The 16,002-nt window shown below is 44.9% G+C and overlaps 1 non-coding gene across 1 annotated transcript; it reads right to left on the bottom strand.

Annotated features, from left to right (window-relative positions):
- Positions 1-14,603: 14,603 nt before the first annotated feature.
- LOC115895108 lies at positions 14,604-14,710 on the bottom strand. The gene has a single exon (XR_004055299.1). It is a non-coding gene; the product is annotated as a U6 spliceosomal RNA (small nuclear RNA).
- Between the last annotated feature and the right edge of the window lie 1,292 nt (positions 14,711-16,002).

The following is a 16,002-nucleotide window of genomic DNA, read 5'->3' as shown; positions in this document are numbered from 1 at the left end:
AGAGACGGGGTTTCGCCATGTTGGCCAGGCTGGTCTCGAACTCCTGACCTCAAGTGATCCACCTGCCTCAGCGTCCCAAAGTGTTGGGATTATAGGCGTGAGCCACCAGGCCTGGTCTAAAAAAAGAGATTTTTGTTAGCCCTCCTTTAACCAGAAAAATCCATTATCTGGAACTTTGTCTATTCCCAAACATATATAAGCTATTTTTTAAAAAAAATTTAGCTAAAGAAACCCTAAATCTATGCTGTAGTATAGAAAATGATTCTGGATTAATGGGAATAGTTCTACCACAACCCCAGTCTATCTGTGCGTCAGCATTTTCTTCCTTTTTTCTAAAGAGGATATCCTCTTTAATCTGGACACATCTGTCTGTGACAAACATGGTCCCTGAACAGGACCATGCATTCAACAAACACTGAGAACTTTTTATGTTTCAGGCACTCTTCTTGCAGGCACTGATGATAAGCATTGGAAAACAAGACAGAAATATCTCTGCTCTCACAGAGCTTCCAATCTGGCCACAAATCAGTAAGTAAATAGGACAGTGTTTGATAGTATGGGGCGGAAAGGTATGATACCTTTCCTCACCTATCATAAAGGTCATGGCTGACACTCAAAACAAAAGACAGATTAACAAGAGAAAAGAATAACAAATGAATTTAATCAAAGTTTTACATGATATAGTTGCCTTCAGAAATAATGACCCATAGACCCAGGGCAAACCATTTTGACACTTAGATTCTGTGAAGAATGGATAGCCATGTAGAAGTGATTGAACAAAAGGGTATGATCTAGCCAGGAGTAATGGCTCATGTCTGTAATACCAGTATTTTGGGAGGCTGAGGCAGGGGGATTGCTTAAACCCAGGAATTCAAAACCAGCCTGGGCAACATAGTGAGACTCTCACCTCTAAAAAAGAAAAAGTAAAAGAAAAAAAATTAATTGGCTGGGCATGGTGGTGTGTGCCTGTAATCCCAACTACTCAGGGGGCTTAGGTGGGAGGATTGCTTGAGTCCGGGAAGTTGAGGCTGCAGCGAGCCATGATTGTGCCTCTGCACTCTAACCTGGGCAAGAAAGAAAGAAAGAGAGAAAGAGAGAGAGAGAGAGAGACAGAGAGAGAGAGAAAGAAAGGAAGGAAGGAAGGAAAGAAGGAAGGAAGGAAGGAAGGAAGGAAGGAAGGAAGGAAGGAAGGAAGGAAGGAAGGAAGGAAGGAAGGAAGGAAAGAAAAGAAAAGAAAGAAAGGAAAGAGTATGATCTAATGGCGATAGACTGAGGGAGAAAACCCAGCAAGATCCGTCTGTTCAGATTCTTCCTGGCCTCTCTGTGTAGCATTTCTTCTCCCTTCCCTCCCCAATTCGTATGAGGCAGGACCCCTCTGGAATGAGGGTTTTCCAGGGAGAAGGAAGAGAGTCACTTTTCTAAGTTTTCTGTCTTACTTTGGGAGAGAGGGGTTCTAGCTTCTATGAGCTGCCGTCGGGAAAGAAATTTCTGATTCCTATGACTCACTTCAGGGGAGAAAAAGGGATGGAAGACAGGAAGGCAGGAGAAAGTCAGACAGACTTTGCCTCTGAGGTCTTCCAGTCTCCTTTAATTCAAAGCACTCAGCATGCCAAAGTGCCATATTTTGGGGGTATCACTTTCTGAGCCCTGACAATAGCAATAATGGCTATGGCTATTCATTCATTCATTCACTAATCCAACATTCATTCAAATAAACTGTAGTGAGCATCAACAATGGGCCAGGCACTGTGCTAGGTGTTGGAGACACATCAATGAGCATAGCCTGACAGAGATCCCTGCTCACTGAACCTTATGTTCCAGCTCCTACAGATGACAGAAGCCGTGGGGTTGGAGGTTGGAATCCTATTTTAGAAGCAGTGGACACAGGATGCTTCTCAGAGAAAGGGACTTTAGCTGAAGGGGGAGCCTCTCCAAGAGCCTGGTAAGGAGAACAGCAGGTACAAAGGCCCTGAGGCAGGAAGACAGCTTCCAGGAATAGAAAGGAGGCTAGTGGGCAGGGTGCAGTGGCTCACTCCTATAATCCCAGCACTTTGGGGGGCCAAGGTGGGCAGATCACTTGAGGTCAGGAGTTTGAAACCAGCCTAGCCAACAGGTGAAACCCCGTCTCTACTAAAATTACAAAAATTTGCCGGGTGTGGTGGCGCATGCCTGTAATCCCAGCTACTCAGGAGGCTGAGGCAGGAGAATCACTTGAACCTAGGAGGCGGAGATTATAGTAAGCCAAGAGCACACCAGTGCACTCCAGCCTGGGTGACAGAGTGAGACTCCATCTCAAAAAAAAAAAAGGCTAGTGGAGCTGAAGCAATGCTTCACGGAACTCATGCTTTGTGAAAAAATTCACAGGTCCCCCAAACTTTTTTTTTTCACCATATTGGCCAGGCTGGTCTTGAACTCCTGACCTTGTGATCTGCCCACCTTGGCGTCCCAAAGTGCTGGTGTTACAGGCATGAGCCACTGTGCCTGCCCCCTTTTATTATTTATTTATTTATTTTGATACAGAGTCTCACTCTGTCACCTAGGCTGGAGTGCAGTGGGATGATCATAGCTCACTACACCTTGATCTCCCAAGTGATGCTTCCTGCCTCAGCCTCCCTAGTAGCTGGGACTACAGGCTCGCACCACCATGCCTGGATAATTTGTTTTTATATTTATTTTTTAATAGAGACAAGGTCTTGCTATGTTGCCGAGGCTGGTCTTGAACTGCTGGACTCAAGCAATTCTCCTGCCTTGGCCTCCCAAAGTGCTGGGATTACAGGCATGAGCCATCGCTCCCGCCCCAGGTCCCCAAACTTTCAAACTGTAGCTGGACAGGAGGATCTGGGGGCACTGGGGAGGAGGAAAGCTCTCACTTCCTTCTACTTACCTAGTTTCTGTGCCTGGGACAGGGCCCTGAAAGGAACAGAACAGTTCCCTAATCCCAAACTCCCAGGGAACTGAGAGTGCTGGTGAGGAGACATTGGTGTGCTACTGCCTGCCATGCTGGGAGCCAGTCATCCCTCTCCAAACTACAGAGGCTTCCTCTGCTGGGTGCATTACCTTTCCCTTTCTGGAGAGAGTAGAGGCACCCAGGCACGTGCTGTAATACGTACACCAAATTTTTCCAGCAGCCAAACATGGCCTCTCACTTCCCTGCTTTGTAAGAGCTCTGATTTTTTTTCTGCCCTCAGGTGCGGAACAATGTACGATAAGCTGGGTTTTGATCTGCTTTCGTTAGGTCTGTTTGTTTTCTCCACTTAGGGAATTTCTCCCACCCCCTAAGCAGCCTAGACAAACCCATTGCCAGTCTTGTGCATTTTCCACCTCTGGGTGTGAGGGCCAACAACTGGCAAAGGCATCTCCACGGGGCAGCCAGCAGCCACCCTGTAAAGGTGTAACATGATGCTTTTGGGGGTAATTTACACTGAAAGGATATGTTGAAAGTTATTCTTAATTTGCAGCTTGCTGGCATTTCACACAATGATAAAACACAGTGGTACTCCCAGAAAGGGGCCCCTATAGGCCAGGTCACTGATGCCTTTTGCATGTCTCTCTCTCTCTCTCTCTCTCTCTCACACACACACACACACACACACAACTGTGAATTGCCACTTTTCCATTTACTTCAGAAGGAAAAAAGAGTTCAGAGTCACACCCCAGAGCTGGCAGGCAGAATGGGGTGGGTCAGGGCCTTCTCTTCAACATTCACTGATTGAGAATGACCCATCCTCCCTCGCCCTAGGGCTCAGCACTTCCTCTGCTTCCCAGCCACTTCTGGGAAGGCTCTCCCTTCCCCAAGGGTGCTGAGAAACTGGCTTCTTAAAGTGCAAGAGAATGTAGGAGAAGCCCCATCTTAAATTAGGTTGGACAGCTGCCTCCTTAGAATAGCAGGTTTTCAGAAGCTAATGGGGTTAGTATCTTCTGTTTCCATGAACAGCTTCGAGAGAGGCTTCTACATAAAGAGGACCCCAGTAGAGCAGGACCCCAATGCCTAGTCCTGGGAAGAGACAATGGGGTCACCAAAAGATGGTTTAGAGAGGCTTCCCCCCATCCTGTAACAAGCTAGCCCTGCCCCCTGACATTGATGGGTGCTATTGATACTGACTGTTCCCCAGTCTTTTGTAAAGGGCAAGCCCCCCTCCTACCCTACATGTTGTCACCCTTTATGCCCTACTGGATAGAAATTTTGAAGCCACACTAGTACAAATAATAATAGCAATAGCTTGGAAGCTGATTAAGACCATCTGCCATCCATACTCAACCCCAAAGTATTTTATATTTATAGAATGCTTCATAATTTATACATCCTTTTCCCCTTTAAGTTATTGATTTAATTTCATGATGAACCCATGAGATAATAGTTCAGGGCTATTAGCCCCATTTTACTATAGAAATAAATGTAGTAAATAAATGGAAAATTCCAGAAATAAATAACTCGTAATTTTTAAATTACATCTGTTCTGAACAGTGTGATGAAATCTCACACCTTCTCGCTGGTTCCGGCCTGGGACTTAAGTCACCCCTTTGTCCAGTGTATCCATGCTGTAAACTGGACAATGTACAGAGGAAACTGATGCTCAGAGAGGTTAAGTAACTTGTCCAAGGTTATCAAGCTAATACAGGAAGTGGGGAAATAGGGACCCGGATCCAAGTTTCTCAATTCCTAGTCCAAAAGGCTGAACCCTGTGTCCCCTCTGCTCCGTGTAACCTCAGCTGCTCCTCCACCCACATCTCTGTAGTTGGCAAACAGAGACCACATGTGCTTAGATTGGCTGGGGGAAGAGGGAGAACCGACTTTCACTTGGAAAGTGGTGGAGCATGCTGTCAGTGACAGCCTCATTAGGATGATTAAATCGTCCTGTGCTGGTGACAGATTGTAAGACTGGAGGCAGGTGGACAATGAACCGAGTGAGCTTCTGGGATGGCTCAACCCACATGAACCATTTATCATCAGGAGCTGGCAGAGCCCACTGGGCTTCTCAGGACCTCTGGGGACGAGACAGTCTGGGGCTCTGATGAGCCAGATGTTATGTCCTGCCATTTGCATCTAAAATACCTCATTTCCTGGCGTGGATTGATGGAAGGGGCATAAAGGGGTGGAATAATGGGTTTGGAACTTTCAGTTCCTTTCTGAACCCCATTTAGGGCAGCCTCAGGGAGGAAGTTCCCCAAAGGTTAAATGACTTTAGGTGACAGCAGGAATACAACTGGACAACTTGGCTAAGAAGTGTTGGAGGCCTGTGGAGGGGCAGAATCCATCAGGCATTCAAACAAATGAATTTATTCTACAAACATATTCTCTCATGGGCCAAATGAAGCGTTCATGAAGACATTCACTACAGCGTTTGTCCAGTTATTGAACAAATGCCTAAGAAGCATTGACGAAAGCGCAGAGGACATAACAAAGTAGCTGCCCTCACGGGCTTTCATTCAGGAGAGGGATCATTTATTCATTCATTCTTTTTTTTTTCTAGAGACAGGGTCTTGTTGCCCAAGCTGGAGTGCAGTTGCACAATCACAGCTCACTGCAGTCTCAAACTTCTGAGTTCAAGCAATCCTCCCACCTCAGCCTCCAAAGTAGCTGGGACTACAGGCGTATGCCAGCATACATGGCTAATTTTTTTTTTTTTTAATTTTGTGTAGAGATGAGCCTCACTTTGTTGCCCAGGCTGGTCTCAAACTCCTAGGCTCAAGCAGTTCTCCCACTTCAGCCTCCCAAAGTGCCCAAAGGTTTTGAGCCACAGCACTCTGTCTCAATAAATTTTTACTGAGCCCCTACTATGTACCAGACTTTGTTCTAGGATAGAGTTGTCAGATAAAATACAGGTCTCTCTGTTAAATCTGGATTTCAGATAAACAGCAACGTTTTGTTTAGTATTATTATTCCTCAAATATCCTACCCTCTTGAGTCGTAAGTATGAAAAGTGTTTATACTAAGGAATTACAGTAGTCCCCTGTTATCGTAGGGGGATACTTTCCAAGACCCCAAGTAAATGCCTGAAACTGCAGAGAGTATGTTTTTTTTTCCCATACATGCCTATGATAAAGTTTAATTTCTTTTTTTTTTTTTTTTTTTTTTTTTTTGAGGCGGAGTCTTGCTCTGTCGCCCAGGCTGGAGTGCAGTGGCCGGATCTCAGCTCACTGCAAGCTCCGCCTCCTGGGTTTACGCCATTCTCCTGCCTCAGCCTCCCAAGTAGCTGGGACTACAGACGCCCGCCACCTCGCCCGGCTAGTTTTTGTATTTTTTAGTAGAGACGGGGTTTCACCGTGTTCGCCAGGATGGTCTCGATCTCCTGACCTCGTGATCCGCCCGTCTCGGCCTCCCAAAGTGCTGGGATTACAGGCTTGAGCCACCGCGCCCGGCCGATAAAGTTTAATTTCTAAATTAGGAACAGTAAGAGAGATTAGCAACAATAATAATAAAATAGAACAATTGTAACAATATGCCAGCATCACTACTCTTGCACTTTGGGGTCATTATTAAGTAAAATAAAGGTTATTTGAACACAAGCACTGCAATACTGAAATAGTCAATCTGATAAGCCAGACAGCTACAAAGTGACGAACAGGCAGAGAGCATATACAGCATGGAGACACTGGACAAAGGGGTGACTTAAGTCCCAGGCAGGCCACAGTAGGAAGGTGTGAGACTTCATCACACTAGTCAGAACAGCATGTCATTTAAAAATTGAGTTGTTTATTCCTGGAATTTTCCATTTAATGCTTTCAGACTTCAGTTGACCACGAGTAACTGAAATCCCAGAAAGTGAAACTATGGATAAGGGGGTTCTACTGTGTTCCTTGTTATCTGCATTTCAAATTCAAAATTGAAATTTCAAATTAAAAAATCGAATCTCAGATTCAAAGCTGGGCAGCTTGTATTTTAATTTGCTCAATCTGGCAAGCCTATTCTAGGAACATTGTTTATCGAAGGAAAGGTTAGGGAATCACCTAAGTGTCCATCAATAGGGGACCTGTGAAGTGAATTACGGTAAATCCAAACAACAGGAAACTGTTACCAAAGAAATAATGAAGTAGATTTATATGATGACTTGGAATTCTTTCCAAAATGCAAAGTTAGGTGGAAAAGAGGAAGGTTCAAAATAGTGTACAACTTATCCCACCATCTGGTAAAGAACAATAAATATGGAGATATGTACATGTATTTCATTCAAAGCATAGATTCTCTGCAAGATGCTCAGAGATGGGTAGCAGTGCTTGCTTCTGTAGAAAGGGAACAAGAAAACTAGGGGAGAGGCCGGGCGCGGTGGCTCACACCTGTAATCCCAGCAGTTTGCAAGGCTGAGGCAGGTGGATCACCTCAAGTCAGGAGTTTGAGACCAGCCTGGCCAACCTGGAGAAACCCTGTCTCTACTAAAAATACAAAATCAGCTGGGCATGGTGGCGCATGCCTGTAATCCCAGCTACTCAGGAGGCTGAGGCAGAAGAATCGCTTGAACCCGGGAGGTAGAGGCTGCAGTGAGCCGAGATTGCGCCATTGCACTCCAGCCTGCAACAAGAGCAAAACTCCATGTAAAAAAGAAAGAAAGAGAGAGAGGGAGAGGGAGAGAAAAAAAAAAAAAAGAAAGAGAGAAAGAAAGAGAGAGAGAGAAAGAAAGAAAGAAAGAAAGAAAGAAAGAAAGAAAGAAAGAAAGAAAGAAAGAAAGAAAAAGAAAGAAAGAAAGAGAAAAGAAAGAAGGAAGGAAAGAGAAAACCAGGGAATAATAGGGAAGCATTAACCTACACCCAGGCTGGAGTGCAATGACACAATCTCGGCTCACTGCAGCCCCCACCTCTGGGCTCAGGTGATCCTCCCATCTTAGCTTCCCAAGTAGGGACTAGCAGTGCACACCTCCATGCCCAGCTAATTTTTGTATTTTTTGTAGAGTAGGGGGGTTTTCCGTGTTGCCCAGGCTGGCCTTCTGTACCTTTTGAATTTTGAAATATATCTATACTTAACCGATTTTTTTTTCTTCTTTCTTTCTTTCTTTCTTTCTTTCTTTCTTTCTTTCTTTCTTTCTTTCTTTCTTTCTTTCTTTCTTTCTTTCTCTTTCTTTCTTTCTTCCTTTCCTTTCCTTTCCTTTCCTTTCCTTTCCTTTTTTTTTTTTTTTTGTTAACAGGGACTCTGTTGCCCAGGCTGGAGTGCAGTAGTACGTTCTCAGTTCACTGCAACTTTTGCCTCCCAGGTTCAAACAATCCTCTCACCCCAGCCTCCTAAGTAGCTGGGACTACAGGCGCACACCACCACGCCTGGCTACTTTTTGTATCTTTTTGGTAGAGATGGGGTTTCACCATCTTGGACAGGCTGGTCTCGAACTCCTGAGCTCAAGTGATCTGCCTGCTGTTAGGTCTATGACTATGCCAGTCATCATGCTGAGATCCAAGGGGAGTGGGTAGATGAGCAGAAAGAATACTCGGGGGGCCATAGGCAGGTGAAAGATGATTTTTATTCAGCATCAACTTTCATCAACAACTTTTCTCACACTGTCCTCCCTGTCTCGGCTGCTTAGTACAATGGCTCTCACACGCAGCTGCACGGCTGGTTCTCCTTTGCCTTCAGGGTTAGCAGCTTAACTCTTTCCCTCTCTGGGCATGAGTGAGCCAAGCAGTATCCTGGCTCACTCCTGTGCTACAAACTCGCTGAGTTATGCAAGATATAAACATCCTACCTTGGCCTATATTTGACCAAATCACAGCCACATTCCTTATACCCTCCTTGGCCTTCCAAAGTGCTGGGATTATAGGCATGAGCCACTGAGCCTGGCAGTAACTGATTTTTTTTTTTAAAGCAAACTTTTTTTTTTTTTTTTTGAGATGGAGTCTCGCTCTGTCGCCCAGGCAGGAGTGCAGTGGCCGGATCTCAGCTCACTGCAAACTCCGCCTCCCGGGTTGACGCCATTCTCCTGGCTCAGCCTCCCGAGTAGCTGGGACTACAGGCACCCGCCACCTCGCCCGGCTAGTTTTTTGTATTTTTTAGTAGAGACGGGGTTTCACCGTGTTAGCCAACATGGTCTCGATCTGCTGACTTCGTGATCCGCCCGTCTCGGCCTCCCAAAGTGCTGGGATTACAGGCTTGAGCCACCGCGCCCGGCCGCAAACTTTTTATCTGTATGTGTTTTCAGATATCTTGGCTGGTGGGCCTGTAAGACACTTGGACAGAGTTGCCATAGCCGCTTTAAGGATTTTGGGATGGCACCAGAAAGAACAGAATGAACTTGGCGGATCACCTAGGTTCAACACAGAGAACTGGGAACGTGGACCTCGGCACACACTCAGGGCTGGTTACAGAATTTTCAGGGGCCAGTATAAAATGTGTGACTCCGGCCAGGCACGGTGCTCACACCTGTAATCCTAGCATTTTGTGAGGCCGAGGTGGGTGGATCACTTGAAGTCAGGAGTTTGAGAACAGCCCGGCCAACATGGTGAAACCCATCTCTACTAAAAATACAAAAATACAAAAATAGCCAGGCGTGGTGGCAGGTGCCTGTAATCCCAGCTACTAGGGAAGCTGAGGCTGGAGAATCGCTTGAACCCGGAAGGCAGAGGTTGCAGTGAGCTGAGATCGTGCCATTGCACTCCAGCCTGGGCAACAAGAGCAAAACTCCATCAAAAAAAAAAAAAAAAAAGTATGACTCCTTGTTTCTAAATTATTAAGAAGTTTAAATGGTGACAGCAGAGCATTACATCAAGCAGGGGGTCCTTCTAAACATGGGGCCTTGCTTAACTGCACAGGTCACACAGCAGTGGTGCTGGCCTTGCACACACACAGTGGCCAGTCACTCAGAAAAGGGCAGTTTTGCCGCAAGACATCCCAGTCCTGAAAAGCTGAGAAAAACCCACAGCTGCTGCTAGGTTTCCTTCCACAAGCACACCTGGGACCTAATTCCTCATACAGCCATTTTTCACATGCATCACCACTCTGGTTATGAGTTCAGAGGAGGAACCAAAGCAATAAAATAAACATAAATCAAAGCCAACCGTGTTAATAAAATGGATCCGAAGGGTCAGTGTGGCAGGCAGAACATTAGAATTCAGACAGCTTTAGTATCTTCCTGGACAATTTACATGAACTGCTGTCAGAGGTACCCCCAAAGTTCATGCAAAATATGCCTCCTGGCTCATTTAACTCCCATTTCTCTGGCAGCAAATTATTAACGGAACAAGCTCGAGCTGGCAGAGCTGTAGTCTCAACATAGGCCTGATGTCCACACAAAAAATTGCTCAATAATTTATACTGGAAGTGACCCAGCACTAAATTCATTCCCTGAGCACTGGCACCAGGGCACCAGACCACAGGGGAGAAAAATCTCCAAGACAGCATCCCGCTTCTGTTTAGAGTGGAGTGTAAAGTCCCCATCGAGGGGAAGAAGGTGACCCTGCAGCCTCAGAGCAGCAGCCCATAACCCAGGTGTCGGTGACTTCATAAGGCCAAGGACACGAGAGGGGCCCACAGAAGCCTCTGGCAGGTGAGAAGGAGAGACAGGGAGAAGAAAGAAAAATACTTGATGAGAGAACAGCGCAGGATGAAGAGAGAAGGGGATGGAACAAGAAAGAAGAAAACTTCTCTCTTTGGGGAGGAATATATGGTTTCGGGCAAAATATATGGTTCTAAAGAGCAGCTTTCACCTCTTCAATGCACCCATCTCAGCTTCTGGAAGTCTTTCCAGGCCTTGAGGTTCAGCTCCAATGACACCTCCTCCGGGAGGTGGAGGGTAGCTTCCCCTGATTGCCACAGAACAATGTTGCTACACAAATAAATGATAATACAGTAGCTAACATTAGTGGAGAGTTTCCATTTGCCACTTACACCCTCTCATTTAGTAACCCCCAGCCCTTCCATGGGCATTTTTACTGCCCTAATTTTGCTAATGAAGAAACTGAGGTACTGAGAGATTTAGTAACTTGCCCACGGACATACAGGTGGTAAGTGCTGCAGCTGGGACCAGACAAACTGACTCCAACGTCCTTACTTGTAACCACTTGGCTCTACATTTCCTTATTCTGCCTCATTGTGGCTCAGACAATCACCTGAGCCCAAGAGCTCAAGACCAGCCTGGATAACATAGTGAGACCCCATCTCTACAAAAAGTTTCTGCCTGTAGTATGGACAGTAGTGTCCAAACTTCACCCCTCCTCCAGGAAACCTCTCTTGAGGATAGGGACTCTATCTTACTTATATCCCTGTTCCTCTAGCAATCCACTACTATGTCCAGCACATAGTAGGTGCTCAGTAAATGTTAATTCCATACGTTTCTCTCATCAGACACATGTACAAAAAGTATTGTGTCCAAAACATAGACTAAGAGAAAATATTTACAAATCGTATGTGCAACACAGGATTTGTATCCAGAATTTATAATGGGCCAGGCGGGGTGGCTCATGCATGTAATCCCAGCACTTTGAGAGGCCGAGGTGAGCGGATCACCTGAGGTCAGGAGCTTGAGACGAGCCTGGCCAACATGGCAAAACCCCGTGTCTACTAAAAATATCAAAATTAACTGAGCATGGTGGCGAGTGCCTGTAATCCCAGCTACTCAAGAGACTGAGGCAGAAGAATCGCTTGAATCCAGGAGGCAGAGATTGCAGTGAGCCAAGGCTGCACCATCATACTCCAGCCTGGGCAACAAGAGCGAAACTCCGTCTCAAAAACAAAACAAAACAAAAACAAACAAACAAAAACCAGAATTTATAATGAACTCTCATAACTAAATAAGAAAACAGATAACTGAGTTGAAAAATGAGCAAAAGACGTAAACAAATACTTAATCAAAGAGAATATTAAGATGGCAGATAGGCACATGACAAGATGTTCAACAGCCAGGTGAGGTGGCTCAGGCCTGTAATGGGTCACTTCCAGTACAATTACTGAGACAAGAAGATTGCTTGAGGCCAGGAGTTCGCCCAGCCTGGGCAACATGCAAGACCTCATCTCTATTAAAAAAAAATTTTTTTAATTTTAAAAAAAGAAATAATCATCATGTACAGTGACTCACACCTGAAATCCCAACACTTTGGGAGGCCAAGGCAGGAGGATTGCTTGACCCTGGGAGTTGGAGACCAGCCTGGGCAACATAGTGAGACCTCGTCTCTACAAAACATTTTTTTAATTAGCCGGGCAGGTGGCACACATCTGTGGTCCCAACTACTCAGGGGGCTGAGGTGGGAGGATCGCATGAGCCTGGGAGGTCAAGGCTGCAGGGAACCATAATTGTGCCACTGCACACCAGCCTGGGAGGCAAGGCAAGACTGTCTCAAACCACAAAAAAAAGAAGTATCAATCTGAATCCCATAAATATGTACAATTATTACATGTCAACTAAAAATAAAAGGATAAATAAATAATCACCAAATGAGAGAAAAACAGTGCTTGGCATATAGTAGGCATTCAATAAATATTTGTAGAATTAATAGTCCCAGTGAAGCAGCCAGTCATTCATTCTATTGCAAAATAGCTCAAATGAAAAGAAATTTATGAAGTTTTTTTTACTAATGTTAGGCTGAAATCACTCCTATATAAAAAGGTTTATGGTCTGGGTTCAGTGGTTCATGCCTGTAATCCCAGCACTTTGGGAGGCCAAGACAGGCAGATCACCTGAAGTCAGGAGTTTGAGATCAGCCTGGCCAATATGGCAAAACCCTGTTTCTACTAAAAATACAAAAAGTAGCCAGGCATGGTGGAGCACATCTGTAATCCCAGCTACTTGGGGGCCTAAGGCAGGAGAATTGCTTGAACCCAGCAGGCAGAGGTTGCAGTGAGCCAAGATTACACCACTGTACTCCAGTCTAGAGTAAGATTCCGCCTCAAAAAAAAAAAAAAAAAAAAGTATCCAAGACCAAGAGAATGAAAATATACATTCACACAAAAACTTGTACAAGAATGTTTATAGCCACATTATTCACAATAGCCAAAAAGTGCAAACAACCCAAATGTCCATCAGCTGATGAATAGATAAATGAAATGTGGTATATCCATACAATGGAATGTTATTCATCAATAAAAAGGAAGGAAGTACTAATACATGTTACAACACAGATAAACCCTGAAAACAGCATGCTAAGTGATATAAGCTTGACATAAAAGGCCACAGATTGTGTGATTTCATTTATGTGACATATCAAAAATAGGCAAAGTCATAGAGAGAGTCTCTATGGCTCATATTTGCCAGGGGTGGGGGGAGAGGGAAATGGGGAGAAGCCACTGTGGATTTGGGGTATTTTGGGGAGATGAGATAAAAATGTTCTGGAATTAGTGGTGATGGTGGCACAACTTTGCAAATATACTGAAAACCATGAAATTTTACATTTTTTTTCTTGTAAATCTAGGTCTGCACAGAGAATTGTACACTTTGATAACTTTTTTCCTTTTTTTTTTTTTTTCTTAGAGACAAGGTCTTTCTCTCTGTCACCCTAGCCAGTGTAGTGACATGATCATAGCTCACTGTAACCCCAAACTCCTGGGCTCAAGCGATCCTCCTGTCTCAGCCTCCTGAGCAGGTAGGACTAAAGGCACTTGCCACCATGCCCAGTTAATTTTTTTTTTTTTTTTTGGTAGAGACGGGGTCTCTGTGAGTTGCCCAAGCTGGTCTCAAACTCCTGGCCTCAAGTGAGCCTCCCGCCTAGGCCTCACTGGGATTTTTTTTTTTTTTTTTTTTTTTTTTTGAGACAGAGCTTCACTCTTTTTTTTTTTTTTTTTTTTTTTTTGAGACGGAGTCTCGCTCTGTCGCCCGGGCTGGAGTGCAGTGGCCGGATCTCAGCTCACTGCAAGCTCCGCCTCCTGGGTTTACGCCATTCTCCTGCCTCAGCCTCCGCAGTAGCTGGGACTACAGGCGCCCGCCACCTCGCCCGGCTAGTTTTTTGTATTTTTTTAGTAGAGACGGGGTTTCACAGTGTTAGCCAGGATGGTCTCGATCTCCTGACCTCGTGATCCGCCCGTCTCGGCCTCCCAAAGTGCTGGGATTACAGGCTTGAGCCACCGCGCCCGGCCAGAGCTTCACTCTTGTTGCCTAGGCTGCAGTGCAATGGTGAGATCTCGGCTCACCACAACCTCCACCTCCCTGGTTCAAGCAATTATCCTGCCTTAGCCTCCTGAGTAGCTGGGATTACAGGCATGCGTCACCATGCCCGGGTAATTTTGTATTTTTAGTAGAGATGGGGTTTCACCATGTTGGTCAGGCTGGTCTCAAACTCCCGACCTCAGGTGATCTGCCCGCCTCAGCCTCCCAAAGTGCTGGGATTACAGGCATAAGCCACCGCACCCAACTTTTTTTTTTTTTTTTTTTTTTCTTGAGACAGAGTCTTGCTCTGTCACCCAGATTGGAGTGCAGTGGCACAATCTTGGCTCACTGCAACCTCCGCCTCCTGGGTTCAAGTGATTCTCCCCCCTCAGGCTCCCCAGTAGCTGGGATTACAGGCGCACACCATCATGCCCGGCCAACTATGTTGGCCAGGTTGGTCTTGAAATCCTGACCTCAGGTGATCCACCCACCTCGGCCTCCCAAAGTGCTGGGATTATAAGCATGAGCCACCGCACACGGCCTCAAAACCCTGGGATTACAGGTGGGAACCACAGCATATGGCTGAGTTGTACACTTAAAAAAATTTTTATTTTTGATATGGAACACTTCACACATTACAGTGTCATCTTTGAGCAGGGGTCATGCTAATTTTCTCTGTATCATTCCAATTTTAGTATATGTGCTGCTGAAGTGAGCATTGAATTGTATAATTTAAAAGGGTAAATTTTATGGTATACTATACTAATTTTGTGGTATACCATAAAATTATGGGTATACTTTATAAAAATAAAATTATGGTATATAAAATTTTATGGTATACCATAAAATTGTACCCAGGCAGTATAAAAAACTCACTATAAAAAAATTCATAGACCTGTACACCAACAGAAAAAATTTTACTGCATAATTTTAAAAATTAAAAAAAAATTCAGTCCTGTGTCTGAAAGGCAGGAGCCAGGTTCTCACCTGTTGTGTGTCATCTAAGTTGCCTCATACAATAAATGCTGAGGACAGTGGTTCCTGGACATGGGTACACTGGCCGGGGGAGGTCTTTGAAAACTTCTGATGCCTGGCAACCACCCCCAGACATTCTGATTTAATTGGTCTGAGGTACAACCTGGGTACTGAGATTTTTTTTTAAAAGCTTCCCAGGTGATTCTAACATGCAGCAAAAATTGAGAACCATGGGCTTAGCAAAAGGTTGATGAACAACCATTCTTGGGAGCCAAAAGCCAATCCCTGCCCCACCTTACCTCACTTTCACCTCAAGGCAATCAGATCAGATTTGTCCTTGGCAAAGAGAACAGCTACAGTCATTCCTGCTGTTCACCATGTCGGACAGATGCAAATCAGAACATTCTCTCCAGTTCCTTAAGGGCCACTACTCTATAAACATGTGGTTGATGAGATCAGTAATTCCAAAGCAATTCTACAAAGCATGGCTTCTTCTGTTCTCCCCAGGTTTTCTCTCTCTTGCTGTCCCCATTTGTAGCTGAGGTTGGGAAGTGGAGGAGAGAGAAAGTCACTTAATAAATACATTCTCTGTGTTCTCAATGAACAGACATGAAAGAAAAGAAAAACAGTAAATACATTCCTAGTAGGGTGAGCCTCAGTAGTTTTCTGGATTACCCTTCCCAGAGACATTCATATTTTCAAAGAAGACCTCCTGGTAAATGAAGACATGAGTCACTAATGATGGAATTTCAGGTACTAGTAAGGAGGGTTTTGAGGGACAGGGTCTCTTTCCTTTAACTTCCCAGACACATGTCTGGACTGGTCCTGATTGTTTGACCTGTCTGTTTTCTTAGAACAGAGCATGGGATCCTAGCTAGCTGCATTCCATTCACTTAACAATTTGTTGTTCGAATTTATTTCTTTCAGTTTTGATTAGGTTTTGTCTGTGGCATTTATGGTCTTTCTATGCTAAGCAATCGCATACTAACTTGAAAGCCCTTAGTTATTAAGGCTTCTGGTTGTAGATTACAAAAAC

The sequence above is a fragment of the Rhinopithecus roxellana genome, chromosome 19 (assembly GCF_007565055.1).
Source record: "Rhinopithecus roxellana isolate Shanxi Qingling chromosome 19, ASM756505v1, whole genome shotgun sequence".
In the NCBI taxonomy this organism is placed as follows: Eukaryota; Metazoa; Chordata; class Mammalia; order Primates; family Cercopithecidae; genus Rhinopithecus; species Rhinopithecus roxellana.
The sequence above is the reverse complement of the archived record's forward strand: the minus strand, read 5'-3'. Positions and strand labels throughout refer to the sequence as shown.